The sequence below is a fragment of the Tamandua tetradactyla genome, chromosome 6 (assembly GCF_023851605.1).
Source record: "Tamandua tetradactyla isolate mTamTet1 chromosome 6, mTamTet1.pri, whole genome shotgun sequence".
In the NCBI taxonomy this organism is placed as follows: Eukaryota; Metazoa; Chordata; class Mammalia; order Pilosa; family Myrmecophagidae; genus Tamandua; species Tamandua tetradactyla.
The window spans coordinates 135,923,970-135,943,170 of NC_135332.1; the positions used below are offsets into that span (position 1 = coordinate 135,923,970).

The following is a 19,201-nucleotide window of genomic DNA, read 5'->3' on the forward strand; positions in this document are numbered from 1 at the left end:
CAAGTTTATTTTATTTTTGGGAAGACAGAAAATATCACAACTAGAGATATCATAATCATGAATTTGGTACTTATTATTCCCAAGCAGCCATGTTTTTATTCTTCTACTTTTTTGAAAGAAAACTAATACTGCTTTGCATCTATCCACACTCTAATTTTTAGTCACTATTATACTCATAGGTCTAGTTTATCATTTTGTAGTGCTTCTTCTTTCTGTGTTGATGGACATTTATGTTTTTTGTTTCTTGGCTTTCATTTTTCACTTAAATAAACCATAATGCAATCTCCATCCTTTACACATCTCTTTGGGAACTTGTACCAAAGTTCTCTGTATTATATGCTTAGGGATGAAATTGATAGGTCAACTTTTCTTCAACTCTTCTTCAACTTTGCTAGATATTGTCAAATTGTTCTCCAAAATTGTTGCATTTCCAGTTCCACCACAGTGTATGAGAGTCCTGTTTTATATTCTTGCTCACATCTGGTATTATAAAACATTTTGTGTTTTGTCAAAGTGAAAGTCTGAAACATCTAATTGTGGTTTTCCAGCTTATAAGAGAGATTAGGCAGCCTTTCATTTGAATTCAGGCCAATCTTTCCCCCATTCTGTGAATTACCTATTTATATATCCTTTGCCTGTGTTCCTATTAAGGTTTTTTATGGTCTGTTTTAATTGATTGGTAAGCATTCTTCAAAAATTCTAGATAATAATTTCTTACATGCCTTGCAAATGTCCTCTCCCAGGTTGTGAACATTCTCTTTACCTTATTTTTGGTATTTTTCATTTAACACTGCTTTAATTTGAATATAGTCAGATATATAGATACTTTCTTCAATGGTGTATGCTTTTATCTCTTATTTATCCTATCTTAAGGCTATAAATCTGATTTTCTGTATTTGCTTCATGTTTTTTCATGTTTTTTTTATCCTTCTGGAATTTAATTTTTGTGGGTAGATGAGGAGTAATTAATTAATTCCCACCTGCCCCTCATACAGGGATATCTTTAATGTCCTATAAGCATTTATTGAATAGCCCATATTATTCCCCCTGATTTTTAATGTTATCTCGCATTAAGCTTTCATATCTGTGTGGGTTCAAAATAGCCTATTCTACTTCTCTGGCTTTGTTAAAGCTATCACTGTTGTCTAGAATGTTCTCTCCCACTTTGTTGACTTGCAAATATTCTACTCTTCCATCAAGTTCTAGTTTAAATGTTACCTCCTTTGTGAAGTGACTCTCACCTTTCTTCTCTCTTCTCCCCAAGTTCATGATAACTTTCATTATAACCTATCTAAATACTGCACCAGAGAGAGATGTTAATATGAAGAGAGCTTTTACTGTCAGATTTTTAGCTGTTTTTTTTTTAAGTGAGACACAATGTCCTGTTATTTTGTACTGTCAAACACCTTGTAGATATTTAACAAGATTAACGAAATGAATATATTAATGAGTGAATCTTCAAAACAGAGCAGCTTGAGTGACACCTGATAGATCTGAATCATTCATCTTCATATCTCCGGCCTATCTTTTCCCTGTTTTGCTGACTTTGTCATGAAGAGATTTTTACATAGCTTTGTGGATGGAATTCTTCTTTCTAAAAATTGTCCCTTAAGTCTATAATTTAGAGTGATATTATCTTACTTCTTAGGGTCTTTTAATTTCTGTTTTATTGTTTCTCTTTAAATAAATTATGTCTGAGAACTAAATTAGCAACTTCACCTACACTGTGGCACTGCTTCATCCCCTAATCCCTACAGCTGCTATGTTGAGAGAGAAGACAATAGCAGTACTCTAAGAAAACCAGTACTCTAAGAAAACCGCTATTTGGTTTCTGTGCCAGTTTGAATCTGTGGTGGACCCCAGAAAAGCCATGTCCTTTAATTCTCATTCAATATTACTGGGTGGGAGTTTTTTGATTATTCATGGAGATGTTTCTCCACCCATTTAAAGTGGAGTTGCTTATGGGAGCCTTTTAAAAGGGAGCCATTCTGGAAAAAGCTTATAGAGCCCACACAGCCAGAGACCTCTGGAGATGAAGAAGGTAAACACCCCTGGAGAGCTTCATGAACCAAGAAGCCTGGAGAGAAAGCTAGCAGACTTCCCCACGTACCCTTCCAGCTGAGAGAGAAACCCCGAATTTCTTTGGACTTTCTTGAGTGAAGGTAACCTCTTGTTGGTGCCTTAATTTGGACACTTTCATAGCCTTGCCTTAATTTGGACATTTTCACAGCCTTAAAACTGTTAACTAGCAACTGAATAAATTCCCCTTTTTGAAAGCCATTCCATGTCTGGTATATCACATATCGGCAGCTTGCAAACTAGAACAGTACCTATGGCTAAAATCTCTAAAGCACACAAAAACTGTAAACTTATCAAATTTTACATATCTGTTTTGGATTTCCAACAGTCCCACAGTAAATGTAGGAACTCCATAAATAATTGTTGAGTATCAGTATGATGATAAATATGCTTTCATATTTATCATCATACTGATACGGTTTTATATAAGGTTTCTAATCACTTGCCTTATTCTTGAGGGAAGTAAAGGTTTTTACATTATTTTACTAACCTTGCAGCAACAAGGAGCATAACAGATTTCTATACTTTTTTTCGTTAAAGCATACCCATCCTATGAAGCCGGCTAGGTGTGTACACTGGCTCTGTGATCTGGAAGCTGCCATGGTCACTCGTTTTAGCTTATTTGGTAGTAGACTTAGAACACCTATTATTGGAGTTGTTTACGTCTATAGAAAATATTCAAATGATTAGCAGTGCTTTTTTTTTTTAATTGCTGTCGATATTGGCACAGCGGATAGACTCAATTATCAACTCCAACAACCCCAAAGAGTAAAACACACAATCTGCACAAGAGAGCAGGGTAATCTGGAATCTCATCCTTGGCCTGTCATTCAGGCTGCAAAATCCAATTTACCTCAGATATAGAAGCTTGGATTGCACATTCCTTACAGGTCCGCAAATTCCGCACATGAGCTCTGCTTTGTTTAAAGGGATCTGCTTACAGCCTACTCCACACTATTTCTGCACTAAGTTAAACTGTGTCTCTAATTTCTCTAATTTGCTTAAGGAAAGAGCAACCACTTCTTCCAACATTTCACCCAAATTGTTCTCTTAAACCATCCTTAACACAACAAACTTTCCTCTCGATCTTTTTTTTTTTGCCTTATCCTTAAGGAAATAGAATTATCCTTTGAACGTTGGCTTTTTAAGGAGTTCAGCCTACATAATTTCTGAAATTGGTCATTTCAATTCCTGCACTGGTTAACCTATAAAGCTGTTTGTCTTTTCACTCTCACTGTCTTAAACTCTCTTCTGGTGCATTTCTTTTCTGCACACCGCTTCCCTCCTCACTCCTGTGCCTCCCTCTGGCCACACACAAAGATTTCCCAATTCCTTCCATTCCCCAATCCCAGCCAAATGGGTTCCGAATTTTCCCATCCCCTTCTTATCCACTTCCCTGTCAAGAACTCTTCTATTTTATCTCAAATTCACGTTTAAAAAGGTCCAAATTTACATTTAGAAGTTATAAATAACTCTTATCTACAACCAATGTCCAACCTTTCCTCTCTTTAGAGCTCAGTTTCCTTGTCAGCTAAATGAAGCAGTTGGAAGAGACCTATAAGGTCTTTTCCAGCAAAAACATTGTGTAATTCTGAATCTACCTAAGAAGTTTTGTCTTCCTTGATACTCCTCAATTGATCAGGGGCCATTTTTATCACATGTAATATTGTGGCCATTGGCATATTAATGGCAAAAAAGGAAAACCAGTTCTAGCATCATAGATGTATTTGTCTTAGCAGAATATGAAGCAGGCCCGATTGGGAGAATAGAAAGCAGCAAAATTACAAGAAAATGCTAAAAGGTGAACTGATATGAGATAGTCACAGGCAAAGATGCAAGTAGAAATGTCCTTACACCCCAGAAGATGACAATCAAAAGGAATAGGCCAGTCAGGACTTCGGGGAGGGAGTTGACAGTAAAAAGCAAATAGAAATTTAAAAATCAGTCATCAGAAAAAGAGATACTTTTTTCTATAGTTGGATCATTTTCACCAGTTTCTGAGTTTAGTGGTCAACAAGATGGAATAACAGGTACCTGCAAGCTCAGCTTTACAGATGCAATAGCAGATTTAAAAATGTGGCATGTGAAAAGGAGCATCGAGCCCAGAGTCCTTAGTCCTTTTGTCACCCCAAAATAAAAATCAGCAAAAGCTTAGTTTGTGAACACAACAAGTAGAAATAGATGTACTTTATCTAAAACTAAGATATTGTTAGATTGAGAGTGAAGGGCTGCCTTTCATTTACTAAATCACTAATCACATGAGGAGACTTTTATGTCATGCAGGTAACATAAGAAATACAATGATGTATCTCTTCTCCATTCTGTTTGGTATACAGCACATCAATGGACTGAAAATGATCGCCTTTATAAGAGCAATTATTTCTGAAGAAGCAGAACTCTTGAAATGAACTTCCTATTTCCTGAAAAGAAATTTGTAAGCCTTTATATCTTCTAGAAGTTTGATTTTTTGAATGTCCTTTCTCATTATTCTGATTAATGAATAAACTTATTTTTCCTTTGATTTCAGGGATATGTCTTTTACAAATCCTTCTGGAAAATGGGGATTGAATTGAAACCACCTTACAATTACAAATATATCAATGTCTATAGCCTGTCTATATGGAGTAAGATGATGCTTAATCCTATCTCCATGTTGCAGATGTGGATCTGGGGTGCAGACTGATTAAATGACTTGAACATGGTCACATAGAGCAAGAAGTGAAGCTGGGATTTAAATCCTAGTCTTCTGACTTTAAATCCTCTTCATAGTTCCCTCCCAACAGCTTTCACCCAGGCTGTGATATATTTAGAAGGGTATATTCCATGTATATCCTTAACTTGCATGTGAAACTTAATGAATCGATCTTGAGAATGTAACAGACATAATGAGCTTCTCAGCAGAAGCACTGGGTGAATTCCTACCCTGATGCTTACATCTTCCCTCTCCAAAGCCCACCTCACATTGTGAAATTAGGACAGTGTTCTTTCTTTCCTTAGCAGTTTGCTTTTTAGGGTTTGTATGGGCATTTTCCCAGAGATTCCTTGCAGAACGAGAATCCAGAATCCAGAATCCTTAAATATATATGTGTGCATCATTCATTGGTTAAATCATCCCTTATATATTAAATGTCATCACCCCTTGTGGGTCACTGTGGGACGTACAATGGGAGATAAAAATTAAACTGAGCATCATGGAATCAACAAACATAACAGTGTAGTTCCCTTCGCTTTGCACAATTCGAAAAGGTCTTACATAGTTGAGGTTTGGAGGAAATCACAAAAATGAATTTCAGTTAAATAACCAAAAAGTCCTATTATGAAAAAGAAGCAGAGCTCTCAGCCAGCACGGAAATGTAGTCAGGCTCCTAAACACACGCTTTCAAGTCTCAAAGTGCAATGAATACTGCAAATGCCAAAGACAATGTTAACTGGTACAATGTGCATCTCTCCCCATGGGAGGAAATTAACCTAAGACTGCTTCTATCCTCCTTACCTCTTTTTCTTGCCCCTCCCTCTGCCTGAAGGAAAATGACTGCTGATGGCACTCCCTGGCACGAGAGCAATTCTGAAGTTTTCAGTGCACTTGGCCCTTTCGTGCTCCGTTAACTCAGTGACCCACCCGTGCTAGCCAGAGCTGCATTAACCCGGTCCGGCCTGCGCTGGAGAAATTCCATTCATTCATTAACAGATAAGGAGTTTTGACAAGCCTCTCTGGGAAGCGAAAAGGGGAGAACACACACACAAAAGATTGCCCTTTAATATTGAGAAACACAAAGTGAAGGAGCCAAAGAAAGACTGGAGGAAGCTTTAAGGCAGACAGGGAGTCTGCTATCAGAATTAAATGCGATACAGTCCAGAGCCCCTCTCCTTGTCTTTACCTGCTTCTTCTCAATGTCACTCTCAGCCAACAGTTTGATACAAAACAGATCCCCAGAAGTATTCCAGTAACTCCTCAGGACCACCAGCGCAAAAACAAAAACATTCAGGGCTTGACACTTACCAGGGCAGCTTGCCAAGCTTATCACATGTGAAAAGAGCTGCTTGGAGAGAATAATCTTGCTCATGTTCACAGGGCCGGGTGTTAAGTCTCTAAGAACCCAGGGCATTTTCCATACAGAGCAGACTCACAGGGTTGGGAATAACACTCTTCTATGAACTGCCAGAAAGGGAAATTATACATTTTATGGACATAAAGGCTGAAAGAGAACGCGAAAGGTCATTTGTGGGGCAGAAGGGTGGAGAAAATTAGTCTATTTCTCTTGCCCTCAAGTCAGAATACCCTGGAACAACCCCACCAGTGAAGGACATTTCACATATTCTTTAAGGAAGTCTTTTCTGCACACCTACTTGGGAAAATTCTGACATCCTACCTCACACTTTCATGGTACATTAGCATCTGCTCATGCAAGCTTCATTGGAGATAACAATTGCATCCAGCCTGACTCTCCCTGCACACTTACTCTGTGCAGACACGGTTCTAAGCTTCAGCTTCTTACGTGGATCTTTCTCACATGATCGTCATAAACTCCCTAGGAAGTAGATTCTATTGCTATCCCCATTTCACAGATGAGAAAACTGAGGTGCAAAGAGTATGGATGAAGTCAAAGAGTTCTTTGGTTCTTCGTACTCTGATGTTTTTCACAAGGGCGATTTCTCCATTTCCCTTCTCAGGCTTCCATTTTTTTTTTTTTTTTGCCTCTAATCATTTTTTGCCTCACAACATTTTTGCCTCTAAACCTTCCAGGTATGACTTTAGGCTGATATCTCTTCTGGTTTCCCATTTCTCAAGTAAAAATTTTTCCCCAAAACAGTGTACAACTTCTGTGCTGGTTTGAAACTGTTATGTACCCCCACAAAAGCCATGTTCTTCTAGTCCAATCTTGTGGGTACAGACCTATTGTGGGTGGGACCTTCTGATTAGGTTGTTTCCATGGAGAGGTGACCCATCCAATTCAAAGTGGGTCTTAATCCTTTTACTGGAATCCTCTATGAAGAGTATGAAAGACAGAAAACGTAGAGAGAGCTCAGAGCAGATACAGAGAGTGGAAAGATGAAACCAAGTAGAGAAAACAGATGCGTGGAGACAGAAAATGTCCCAGGAGATGCAAAGCTAAGAGGTGAAATCTGGAGTTTGCCCCAGAGAAGCTAAGAGAGGACCCACAGATTCTTAGAGCTGGAAAATGACCTAGGCATAGCCAGAAGGACCCACAGGAGCGGAGAGAGCGCACCAACCCAGGAGAGAAGGGTCGGCAAACATTGCCATGTACCTTCCCATGTGACAGAGAAACTCCAGATGTGATTGGCCTTTCTTGAGTGAAGGTATCTTCTTGTTGATGCCTTAATTCGGATGTTTTCATGGCCTTAGAACTGTAAATTTGTAGCCTAATAAATGTCCTTTGTAAAAGCCAATCTATTTCTGTTATATTGCATTCCAGCAGCATTAGCAAACTGAAACAAATTCTAATGTGTGTTGTTTTAGGTTTAGTTGTAGTCAGTTGGTGTACACTGTATAGTATATGCCTTGTATCTCAGCACTATATATTGTTTACCTGCAGAAACACCTATCTAACTTCTATTCCTTATAACACCTTATAACTATTTTGAAGTTTCAAGTCTCTGGTCTACTAGGATAAATTTTTATACCTCAAATTAGAACCTCACCCCCTTAGATAGGATTTTTCATGTTAACAGCTGTAACCATGCATTTCATATCTTATGCAAATTTGTTAAGAGGCTTTGTGAGGCTTTAGATTTTGCACCACTGCTGCTTTCCTTAGGCTGCAGACAGTTTTCACAGTTTGTTAAGCTCATGTTAGAGATATTAAGGTCTTGATGACCTTCCTGGATGGCAACCAGTTTCATTTCTCCTTTCAGTCTTAAGAGGCACCAGCCCCATGACCTGACTCATTACATTCTAAGCAAGAAGAAGATGATAAGGTGGGCTTTTCCACTATTCCAAACCTCTGTTCATTGGTTTGAAAAATATTTATAGAGTTCCTGCTACTGGACAAGCATGCTGTAAGTGCTAGAGCTAAGTCAGTGAGCAAAACAGGTAATAAATCCTCTGCCTCTTGAATGTTATCTTTTAGTGGGGATTTACAAATGTGCAGGACATTAATTATGCCAGAGAATTTGGTCAATGAGATATAGGAGAGTCATTCAGGTACAGTTGATTCAATATCTTGTTGCGAAATTGTTTCAACATCTCTTTGCATGATCTATATCATGTAGTATGTGTCAATGGCTGGGAATAAAGCCAGGAACCAAACAGTTAACAGTTCTGGTCCTCATGTTGCTTACAGCCAACTGGCAAGTGCCCTTCCCTTACTGTTAGTTCTCCTATCAATGCCTTTTCCTTCTCCTGCTCCTCCAGAGGTGGGGGGGCGGGGGAGAGCAGGGGATAGGCCCTGGGGCTGCCTTTGACTAGCTCATCCAAGAGCAGGCATTGGCTAAAGTTTGGAGCGCAGGAGGGAGGGAGGATCTCTGCTTCTTCCTCTATCTTCCTTTCTCAGATGATGACTGCCTTTCCTCTGGATCCTAGCTCCTGCTACTCGTGGCTCCTATTCCCAACAGGCACCCTTGCTTCTGGGCTCTGGTAATGCCACCTCCTCCAGTAGTCCCTCTAGCCCTTGGGGTGGTAGTGGCTTCTTGTTCCACGTTGCTTACCATCTCTATTTAACTTCTCAGCTCTTTCATAATCTATATAACCAAATCCTTGTGTTAGATTCCTTCCATTTAAATGATCTAAAGTGGTTTCTGTTTTCATCATGAGACTACAAATGGACAAGAGAGTTTTGATCAAGATATTACAAACGTAATTAATAAAACAAAATGAAATGTATATATATATAATATATGAATTTATATATATATAAATTTATGAAAAGAGATGCTGACCTAGTTGACAGGTCAGGGAGCCCCCACTGATAAACAGATTTTTGTCTGTCAACAAATAGGCAGGAAACATGTTGACAGCCATATATTCACTGATCTGATCTTCATATACTTCACATTCTTTTATCAGCACAATGTGCTAGCCACTGGAGACACAGGTCTGAATAAGTTGAAGGGGCTGTCCTTCCTCACCACCCAGTGGGAGAGACAGATAAGGCATAGAACAATTAAAACATAATATAATTCATCTCGGAAGGGTTGAGTATAGGGAGTAGCTGGAGAATGGAGAACAGGGGCATCTCACTCTGTTAAGAAGGTCAAGAACTGCTCCCTCTGAGTAGATATCATTTAAGGTGGTCCTTGGGCGTTAATCAAGTGACAAAAAAAAAAAATAGATTTGGAAGAAAATCCCAAGCAAGATGCAAGAGGTGAGGTCTGTGACAGAGAAAGATGACAGAGCATCTCCCTTCTTCATGAAATTGAGAGAACAGATTTGTTTGGGTATTCTTGTCAGAACTGGGCAATAGTTCTCCATGTACCCCAAGGTAGTGCTCTTTTGTCTTTAATTTTATTTTAGTACCATATATACAACCTAAAACACCCTCTTTTAACCATAGTCAAATATATGATTTGGTGCTATTCCTTATATTTACAATGTTGTGCTCTCGGTCGCTCTTTTTAAAAAATTGGGATTAGTCTATTTTTTCTAACGTTTTGCTTTCTGTAATTTATTCTGTGCTGTTTGTTTTCATCCACAAAAGTCGGGCAAGCCCTCTTCCTTGATCAGTGTGTCTCTAAGCTTTGGTGTAATTAGCTCACCTTTGGCACCTGTGAGCTGGAAGCCCAGTGAGGTACAACTCCCAGGAAGCTGCTGAGGGTGTTTACCACAGCAAGGGAAAGAACAGGGGATGCTTTCTAAACTCTGCTTTTTAACCTAATTGTGCCTACATACTTAGGAGGGTATTTTTTCCTTTGTTAGGCATACCACTGTCATTAACGATGCATTACACAATATTGGGCCCTTATGAGCGATTTTACTCAAAATCAATGTTAAAAATAAAATTTACAAATAAAGCTTTTGTTTTGTTGCTCTTTTCCAGCTTTTTCTGTAGGTCTCTCTCCTTGCTGAGGAATGTCACTTAAGAAAGTTCAAAGCAACCCTTTAGTGGATTTCTGGCTTGAAGAATAAGAAATTTGTCTAATGATGGTATTTAGGAAGGAGAACAGTTGGAAAATAATGTTCATACTCTTCATAAACAGCCACTATACACTTGAACATTTTGTACCTGATCATATATACCACAAATAAAAGGCTTTTAGAGTTTATAAAAAATATATATTCAAATTCTCATATGGGATCTTTTTCTTAGAGAAAAATTTTGGTTCAGTTTATCTACAGAGGTTTTCTCTGTATGTTATTTCTGCTCAGAACAAAAGGACATTTGAGTATTCATTTATTCAGTGTCTACTGGTAGCAGATTTAGGATGCTTTCATCCCTCATTGGGATTAAATTACATGCTATTAGCAACAGATTAAAAAAACTACCACATGCTTCATTCCAGCACTTATGAGAACACTTGCTTTGGGCATTCTGGATTTTTAAAATGCTTTATATTTACACACTTCTTAGAAAATATAGATCCTAACTTATAGCAAGATAGCATTGAGTTAGATGTGAAGAAGAACTTTGTGTGTCAGGCTGATTAAACGCTGGAGCAAATTAGCAGAGAAGCCTGTGGAACTGCCATCTGTGGAGATACTTTAAAAATAGAATTGACAATTTTCTTCCTTGGATGATTTAGGAATTGTCCCCACTGGCAAGGAGATGAACCAAATGGTTTCTTGAAATCCTTTTTGGTTCTCTGCTCCTAAGAGCCCTTCTATACAGTTCTTGGAAGTATTTATCTCCTAAGTAGTATATAGAAGAGATTGCCTTTGGCCAAGGTGTTGGGGCGTGTGTGCGTGCGTGTGTGAGTGCATGTGTGTGTGTGTGTATCTATGCCTTTGGATAGAAGATGGAAAGGGACCAATGTGTTTCAAAAACAAAGTTACTGTTTCATAACCAGTAATTTTTACCTATGTCAAATATATAGGATTTTATCATACTTTTTTTTAGGATCTTGCCACTTTCTTGACTACTTCCTCCCTGTCCTTTTTCTGTCCACACTTTAAATGTGGGCCTGATGCTGCCTCCTACTCTCAGCTTTCTTTTCCTCTCACACCCTGTCTCTCCCGAGGCAACTTCATGTTCTCCTGCATCTTTTACTTATGGGACGTCTCAAAAAAATCTGCTTCTACAGCCGTGAACATTTTTCTGGATACCAGACCTACATTCCAAATGCCTGCCAGGTGTATCTACCTGAGAAGACCTCTCAGAAAATTCAGTTCAACATGTCCCACACTGAATAGCTGGTAGAAGAGAAAAGGGCACTTTCAGACTCTTAATTCTCCACTCCCTCTTCTACCATTGCTCCCTTAGCTTCCTCACCCCACCCACTGCCCCAGCAGCATTTCTTCCCGACCTCATCATCTGGGTCCCCATTAGCTCTTCAGCCTCATCTTGCCCTGCACATCACTCTTCCAACATATCACCAGAGATAATCACAAAAATTATCAATTTCTTTTTTAGCCAAACAGCATCCAAACATTTTACTTCAAAACCCACAAGTAACCAGAGTCAGATCTGATGTCATGTCACACTGTAGGTGTTATTTACCTGAAAATGTGACCCATGGGACTGCTAGATGACACTGGCAACTAAAACATCATTCATGATAGTAGAGAGCCAAGATTCAAAACAAGATATTCAATGTCAGAGAATGATGGGAGCTTGTGTTTTTTAAGTAAATGCTTATGAGAAACCTAGTAGCTATATACTAATAGATATGTAGTTAACTTTCATAAAAATTAGGTGAAGCAGGGTCAATTTAGATTCTTTGACCTTCCTTCCTGCTAGTGCAGGGTAATGCTCTGTGATATATCCTGAAATGTTTAATTTGATCTATTTTAAACCATTAACTCTATTTGGCTTCTATCACACCTCATGGAAGACTATTCTACAAGGTACTAGACAGAAGTTCCATGAAATTTCTTTTCCTGAGATTTACTTTTCCACTCTATCACTTCAACTAACCCTAACTGCCCATTATTTCATTTTAAAGAAGTGCTGTCATTGTATATACAAACTACAAATGAAATAGTATTTATAGTTAGTTATTTCATTGCTTCTAATCTTTTCCCCCTAAGATTCTATAACACATACATTGACTCCTTTTATTCTTCTAAGATATTAGTCCTAAGTCGCAAAGCCATACTTGTCTTAGAATTTATTGTCTTCACATTGCTTCCCATTTACTTAAAGGTCTGTGGTAAATGCTCAAAAATTTTAACATCATTTTATTTGGTATAGTGATGATGATAATGAAAAATAACAGGACGTAAAAGAAGAATGTAAAAATACTCAATCATTCCTTACATCCGCTTAGCACCTTCCAGTATACAAAACATTCTTCGCATCAGTCACAGGGAAATTACATTTTACATGGAGATTGAGCTCTCAGACCAATATGTAAAATGAAAATTGCACACTTAAAATTACCCTTAAAAATCCTTTAGGAAGTGCTGCATTTGATATCAACATGCCATTTCTCAATAAGTCCAAAGATTTTTTTTTTCCCTCTGCCATTGGAACAGATCACTGTTTCTTTGGTTGAGCTCCAGATGAAGCAGTTGGCTTGCATTTTAGGACCATGTTGCATGAAAAATAAGTATCTTTAAACACTAGAATCACACTCCCACACCATCAGGTGCTCACATGATGAGAGACAGCCTTAGGGAGATGGAGGCATGAGCAGGCACCGCCTTCCATCTCGCTCTCAGCCCGGGCATGTGTTGGGTGGAATGGCCCTTCCTGTTTCATCTCTCTCGCTCCTTTTCTGTTTCTCTCTCTGCCTCTGATTCTTGTTCTCTTTCCTTTTGTAAAGTCTGAGGGGATAGGCTTATAGCAGAAAATGTTTAAGTTGAAAAAAAGTTTCGTGATTCCATTTGAGTAACGTGAGGAGGTAGGGATTATTATCTTACTGTACAAGTGGAAATAAACTAAAGCTCAGGGTGGGTTGGCCAGGTTTACCAAATAAAAATAGAGGACACCCAGTAAAATTTGAATGTGAGAGGAATGAATTATTTTTAGCCTAAGTATGCCCCATGCAATAGTTGAGACACACTTGAATTAAAAAAATATATATTTCTTTTATCTGAAATTCAGGTTTAACTGGGCATTCTGCACGCTACTTGGCAACCCTAGTCAGAAGCATTAATTGGCCTCACCTCCTACCCTGTGCATTACACCATGATAGGCTCACACTCTGACTGCATTAATTCTCATACACTACTTTTTTCTACACCCGAACAACTTATTTGTCTAAATAATATTTATGTTTTGAATTACTTACAATTTGTTCCACAAATTTACTTCATTAAAAAAAACTTATAAAAATGCTTTTTCATAAATTAAGGCCCAGAGTTGACCATCTTACTTAACCCTGATTGGGAACTGAATATATCCTTGATCTGTGCTTCTGTAGGTGAAATATTCAGTGAATCGGATTTCAGGGAAAGATGTTGTGAAACCCAGGGGAAAAACTGTGAATGCAGTGAAGGGTTTCGCTGCTGAGATGGAATGGAAAATGTTCAAGCCAAAAAAAAGTAGAAAGGTCATATTCATGTGTCTAATATATTCGAACTGTGCCCATTATGACATCATTAATAGCCAATTAGAAAGTTCTCTTGGTGTTCAGCCTCCTGATTTCATTTCACAATAATTGGTATCGATAGCATTTTATGGTTGCTATATACTGTGCTAGCACCAAACCAATGACTCTGATCCAGAATTTGTGCAATGCTTTAACAAGGCGAGTGCAATGTTATGTTATTTTTACTATGCCATGTTACCTGGCAGGCAATTACAGTTCTGGGCTTTAACATTGTTTTCCAAGAATAACAATCATCTAATGTTTAGGTTGGCTAAAGCAAGGTTTGTAACTGGCCACCTGTTAAAAGGAAAATAAGACATTCGTGTGAATGGAAGATCTGAGGTAAATCATAAAAGGTTTTAAGAAAGAGGGCAATGTATAGGTCAGCTGCCCTAGAAAATGTTAGAAGTGAGGAAAATTAGATAATAGACAAAGGTCTGACTATTACAGGTATATTGATTAGCCTTAAAACCCTCAAAGTGCTATTATCCACAGGCTCTGGCATTCCTGACATCTGAATTGGAAGAGCTCTGGCACTGTATCAGCGGTCAGACTCCCTGCAGAGGATTAGGGAAGCATTCCAGAGGGTCTTGTGGCCAGGACAGTGACTTTAATCTGCTATTTAATATTGACGCCAATGCAGAGTAACCTCGTGTTTACGAGCTTGTGCCCTAAAACCAGACACACCTGGGTCAATTATTAGCTCTGCTACTCACTAAACTCTGTGACCCTGGGAAAGTTCTTTTCTCTAAGCCTTAGTTTCCTGATCTGTAAAATGGCAATAAACATGTTAGCCAAAGCTGTTTTGAAGGAATTAATATCACTAAAACAGTAAAGTGCTTATCATCTAATAAGCACCCAGTAAGTGAAGCCGTTATTTGTAGTGATAAACTATGAAAAAGGAGAATAAGTCTTTTGCTTCTAGGCTGATATCATTTTCAGGTATCCTTTCTACCCTAGTTGCTATTTCCATACCAAGAGGTAGGAGGATATACAGTATCACAAAGTGAGTATGCACTGTCCAGATACCATCTCTCCTGCTAGTACAGATACCATTTCTCCCGCTTGCAACCGTATGCCGGGGGCAGTACTAAGCTTACCCTTATTTTATCTTACTTTAATGCATATGACATCTGTCAGAGAGAAGTATAACGCTGCCGTATTACAGATGAGGAAACTGAGGCACATAGACTTTAAGAGCTTATCTAAGTTAGTGGAAGGTAGAGCTGGGCTTTGTACCTGAGTTTGCATGGCTATAAGTTACACTATTTTAACCAGTACCGTCATGATAAAACTCCGGAGAGCTCTTAGAGGATTCACCATTCTGCCATATGAATTGAATGAAAGACCAAACTTTCATCATTTCTGTGATGACTAAAAATGATCTTTTCTTGTACCCAGCATGAAAAATGAAAGTTAATTCTTTCATCAAGGTGCCATTGTATCAGTTCCCTAATTCTCTTCCATGAGTATGCATTTCATTAACATTTATGTAAGTGTTTCCTCTTACTGCTGAGGTGATCAAAATTAAAGGGTTAATGAACTAAACCGCTCTTACCAAAAATAATCTCTGCAAAGACCACATGTGGTAATTCTAATGAGCTATTTTACAGTAAAATGCATGAAGGAAACAAAGAAACAGGGTTCTCGAAGTCAAATTAAAAATCAGCATTAATAAAAAAAGCCAACCTGGGGCCATTTAGAATACTACATTTTTATACTACAATATTCTTTTCACCAAAGATAGAATAGCATTTTGTCAATCGCCGGATACTCTTAAACATCCGCAGATGTTTTCAGATTTAAAATTTGCTAAGAAGAAACTGGGTTACCAGAGAACTAGCAATTTCTCCAATCTTCTGAATGAGACTTTCAATCAATTATAAATAAAAGCCAAATATCCTATTTCCTCATTTATCTCTGAAGACTTCAAACAGGAGGTATTCATTTCCCCACTTGTTAATATGGACATGTCTCTTATTTTCAAATACCATAATATTTAATATTCTATTTTGACATAATTCTCATCATTTACTTTGTAGCCTAATGAAGAAATACAACACATAGTGTTCAAATGTGAGCTGAAAGCATACAGTTCCAAGCGAAACAAGGGATCTCTTGGCTCTGGGGAAATTGTGTTCAGATCAGTCAGAGCCCTCACCCTAGGATTAGCTCGTCTTCATGGGGGACAACATTTGTGAAGAAATTGGACATTTTGCTAATAACACAGCAGTTGTGAAGACACTGGGCATACTGCTAATAACACATCTACAGGAATGCTTGGTCAATATACTTTAACTACTGAAGAGAGAAATAAAAAGCAAAGATAAAAGGGAGATCGACATCTTCACATTTTAAATGTGGATATGTAATGTCCAGAATACCTAACGTAATGCCTCTCTCGGTAGCCCTGTACCCAAACCCTTCATTTACGCATGGAGCAAAAGAAAGGAAAGAAAGAAAAGTCATGCGACTGTCACCATAGGGATGAGGTCAACATGAAGAGGATATTCTTGCCAACGAAGAATTTTTCACTTTATAACAAGAGTATAAGGACTCATGTTTTAGCCCCCATCTCTTTCTCCTTCACTCTTCTCCCCCTTCCAATCACAGCCACACTGTCATCTGTCTCATCAATAATTTCTCCCCAGTGTCTCTTGGAGATCCATTTGCCACCCTAATTAGCATGTCATAACTTCATAACTTGGTTTGTTTTTCATGATCTCGTTTAATTCTTTTCACTGTTCCTACATTCTACGCACATTCCTTAATCTGCTCAAAATGCTCTAGAACCATCAACAACTAGCTCTATTCTCTCTTTTTTATTTCCCCTGGCATGTGCCTGAGAGGCCACAAAACCTCTAAACGGGCTTGCAAAAGCTGTTGGCCATCCTGATGACAGAGAATGGTGAAAGAGACAGCATTTAAAGGGGTTTTGATTGCTGACATGCTCTCAGCACAATTGTGTTTCCTTATTTTTGCAGCACAAAATGTATTTCTTTTTTTTTTTAATTTTTATTTATTTATTTATTTATTTATTTTTTATTAATCAAAAAAAGAAAAGAAATTAACACAACATTTAGAAATCATTCCATTCTACACATGCACTCAGTAATTCTTAGTATCATCACATAGATGTATGATCATCATTTCTTAGTACATTTGCATCGATTTAGGAAAAGAACTAGCAAAACAGCAGAAAAAGATATAGAATGTTAATATAGAGAAGAGAATTAAAATAATAATACTAATAAAAATATATATATATAAAAAGGAAAAAGAAAAAAACAAAAACAAAAGATACAAACAAACAAACAAACAAACAAAAAACCATATTTCAGGTGCAGCTTCATTCAGTATTCCAACATAGTTACGTTACACTTAGGTATTATTGTGCTGTCCATTCTTGAGTTTTTGTATCTAGTCCTGTTGCACAGTCTGTATCCCTTCAGCTCCAATTACCCATTATCTTACTCTGTTTCTAACTCCTTCTGGTCTCTGTTACCAATGATATATTCCAAGCTGATTCTCGAATGTCGGTTCACATCAGTGGGACCATACAGTATTTGTCCTTTAGTTTTGGGCTAGACTCACTCAGCATAATGTTCTCTAGGTCCATCCATGTTATTACATGCTTCATAAGTTTAGTCTGTCTTAAAGCTGCATAATATTTCATCGTAGGTATACGCCACAGTTTGTTTAGCCACTCGTCTGTTGATGGACATTTTGACTGTTTCCCTCTCTTTGCAATTGTAGATAATGCTGCTATAAACACTGGTGTGCAAATGTCCATCTGTGTCTTTGCCCTTAAGTCCTTTGAGTAGATACCTAGCAGTGGTATTGCTGGGTCGTAATCCATTCTGCCATTCTATGTCTTTTGATTGGGAAATTCAGTCCCTTAACTTTTAGTGTTATTACTGTTTGGATAATATTTTCCTCTACCATTTTGGCTTTTGTATTATATATATCATATCTGATTTTCCTTCTTTCTACACTTTACTCCATACCTCTCTCTTCTGTCTTTTCGTATCTGACTCTAGTGCTCCCTTTAGTATTTCTTGCAGAGCTGGTCTCTTGGTCACAAATTCTCTCAGTGACTTTTTGTCTATAAATGTTTTAATTTCTCCTTCATTTTTGAAGGACAATTTTGCTGGATATAGAAGTCTTGGTTGGCAGTTTTTCTCTTTTAGTAATTTAAATATATCATCCCACTGTCTTCTAGCTTCCATGGTTTCTGCTGAGAAATCTACACATAGTCTTATTGGGTTTCCCTTGTATGTGACAGATTGTTTTTCTCTTGCTGCTTTCAAGATCCTCTCTTTCTCTTTGACGTCTGACATTCTAACTAGTAAATGTCTTGGAGAACGCCTATTTGGGTCTATTCTCTTTGGGGTGCGCTGCACTTCTTGGATCTGTGAATTTAGGTCTTTCATAAAAGTTGGGAAATTTTCAGTGATAATTTCTTCCATTAGTTTTTCTCCTCCTTTTCCCTTCTCTTCTCCTTCTGGGACACCCACAACACGTATATTTGTGCGCTTCATATTGTCATTCAGTTCCCTGATCCCCTGCTCAAGTTTTTCCATTCTTTTCCCTATAGTTTCTGTTTCTTTTTGGAATTCAGATGTTCTATCCTCCAGTTCAATAATTGTAGCTTCTGTCTCTTTAGGTCTACCATTGTAGGTATCCATTGTTTTTTCCATTTTTTCTTCTTTGTCCTTCACTCCCATAAGTTCTGTGATTTGTTTTTTCAGATTTTCTATTTCTTCTTTTTGTTCAGCCCATGTCTTCTTCATGTCCTCCCTCAATTTATTGATTTGGTTTTTGAAGAGTTTTTCCATTTCTGTTCGTATATTCAGCATTAGTTGTCTCAGCTCCTGTATCTCATTTGAACTATTGTTTTGTTCCTTTGACTGGGCCATATCTTCAATTTTCCGAGCGTCATCCATTATTTTCTGCTGGTGTCTGGGCATTTGATCCGATTTCCCTGGGTGTGGGACCTGGCTGGTTGAAAGGTTTTTCTGTGAAATCTCTCGGCTCTGTTTTTCTTTTCCTCCCCAGTAGGTGGCGCTCGTGGCGCTTGTCTGTCTGCGGGTCCCACCAGTAAAAGATGCTGTGGCTCCTTTAACTTGCCAATCCGAATCTCGCAGTCGGCCGGGAAACCGCGCATGGAGGGGGGTCGCCAGCCGCCGCGGCTTGGGGGAGTGCTGGTCCAAATTGCTCAGCTGGCCCGAGACGCCAAGCATGACGGGAGGGCCCCGCTATCCAACGCTCCCAGTCAGACCGGGGAGCCACGTGCGTGGAGGGGACCCCAGTCGCCAGCCGCCCCGGCCGGGAAAACGCGCGCCCCTCAGGTATCTCACCGCAGCGGATTCTCCCTGCCCGTTCAGCCGGTCCAGAATGGGGTACACTGTCTTTTTGGTCTCTGTCATGACTCCGGGAGCTGTTTCGTATTGTTTCTGTTTCTTTAGTTGCTTTT

The 19,201-nt window shown here is 38.5% G+C and overlaps 1 long non-coding RNA gene across 1 annotated transcript in view; it reads right to left on the reverse strand.

The window, feature by feature from the left end:
• LOC143686376 (uncharacterized) overlaps nucleotides 1-13,709 on the reverse strand; it is a 31,473-nt gene extending 17,764 nt beyond the window's left edge. The window contains exon 1 of the long non-coding RNA XR_013177098.1: nucleotides 13,426-13,709. This is a non-coding gene — a long non-coding RNA (uncharacterized LOC143686376). The remainder of the gene's footprint in view (nucleotides 1-13,425) is intronic.
• Between the last annotated feature and the right edge of the window lie 5,492 nt (nucleotides 13,710-19,201).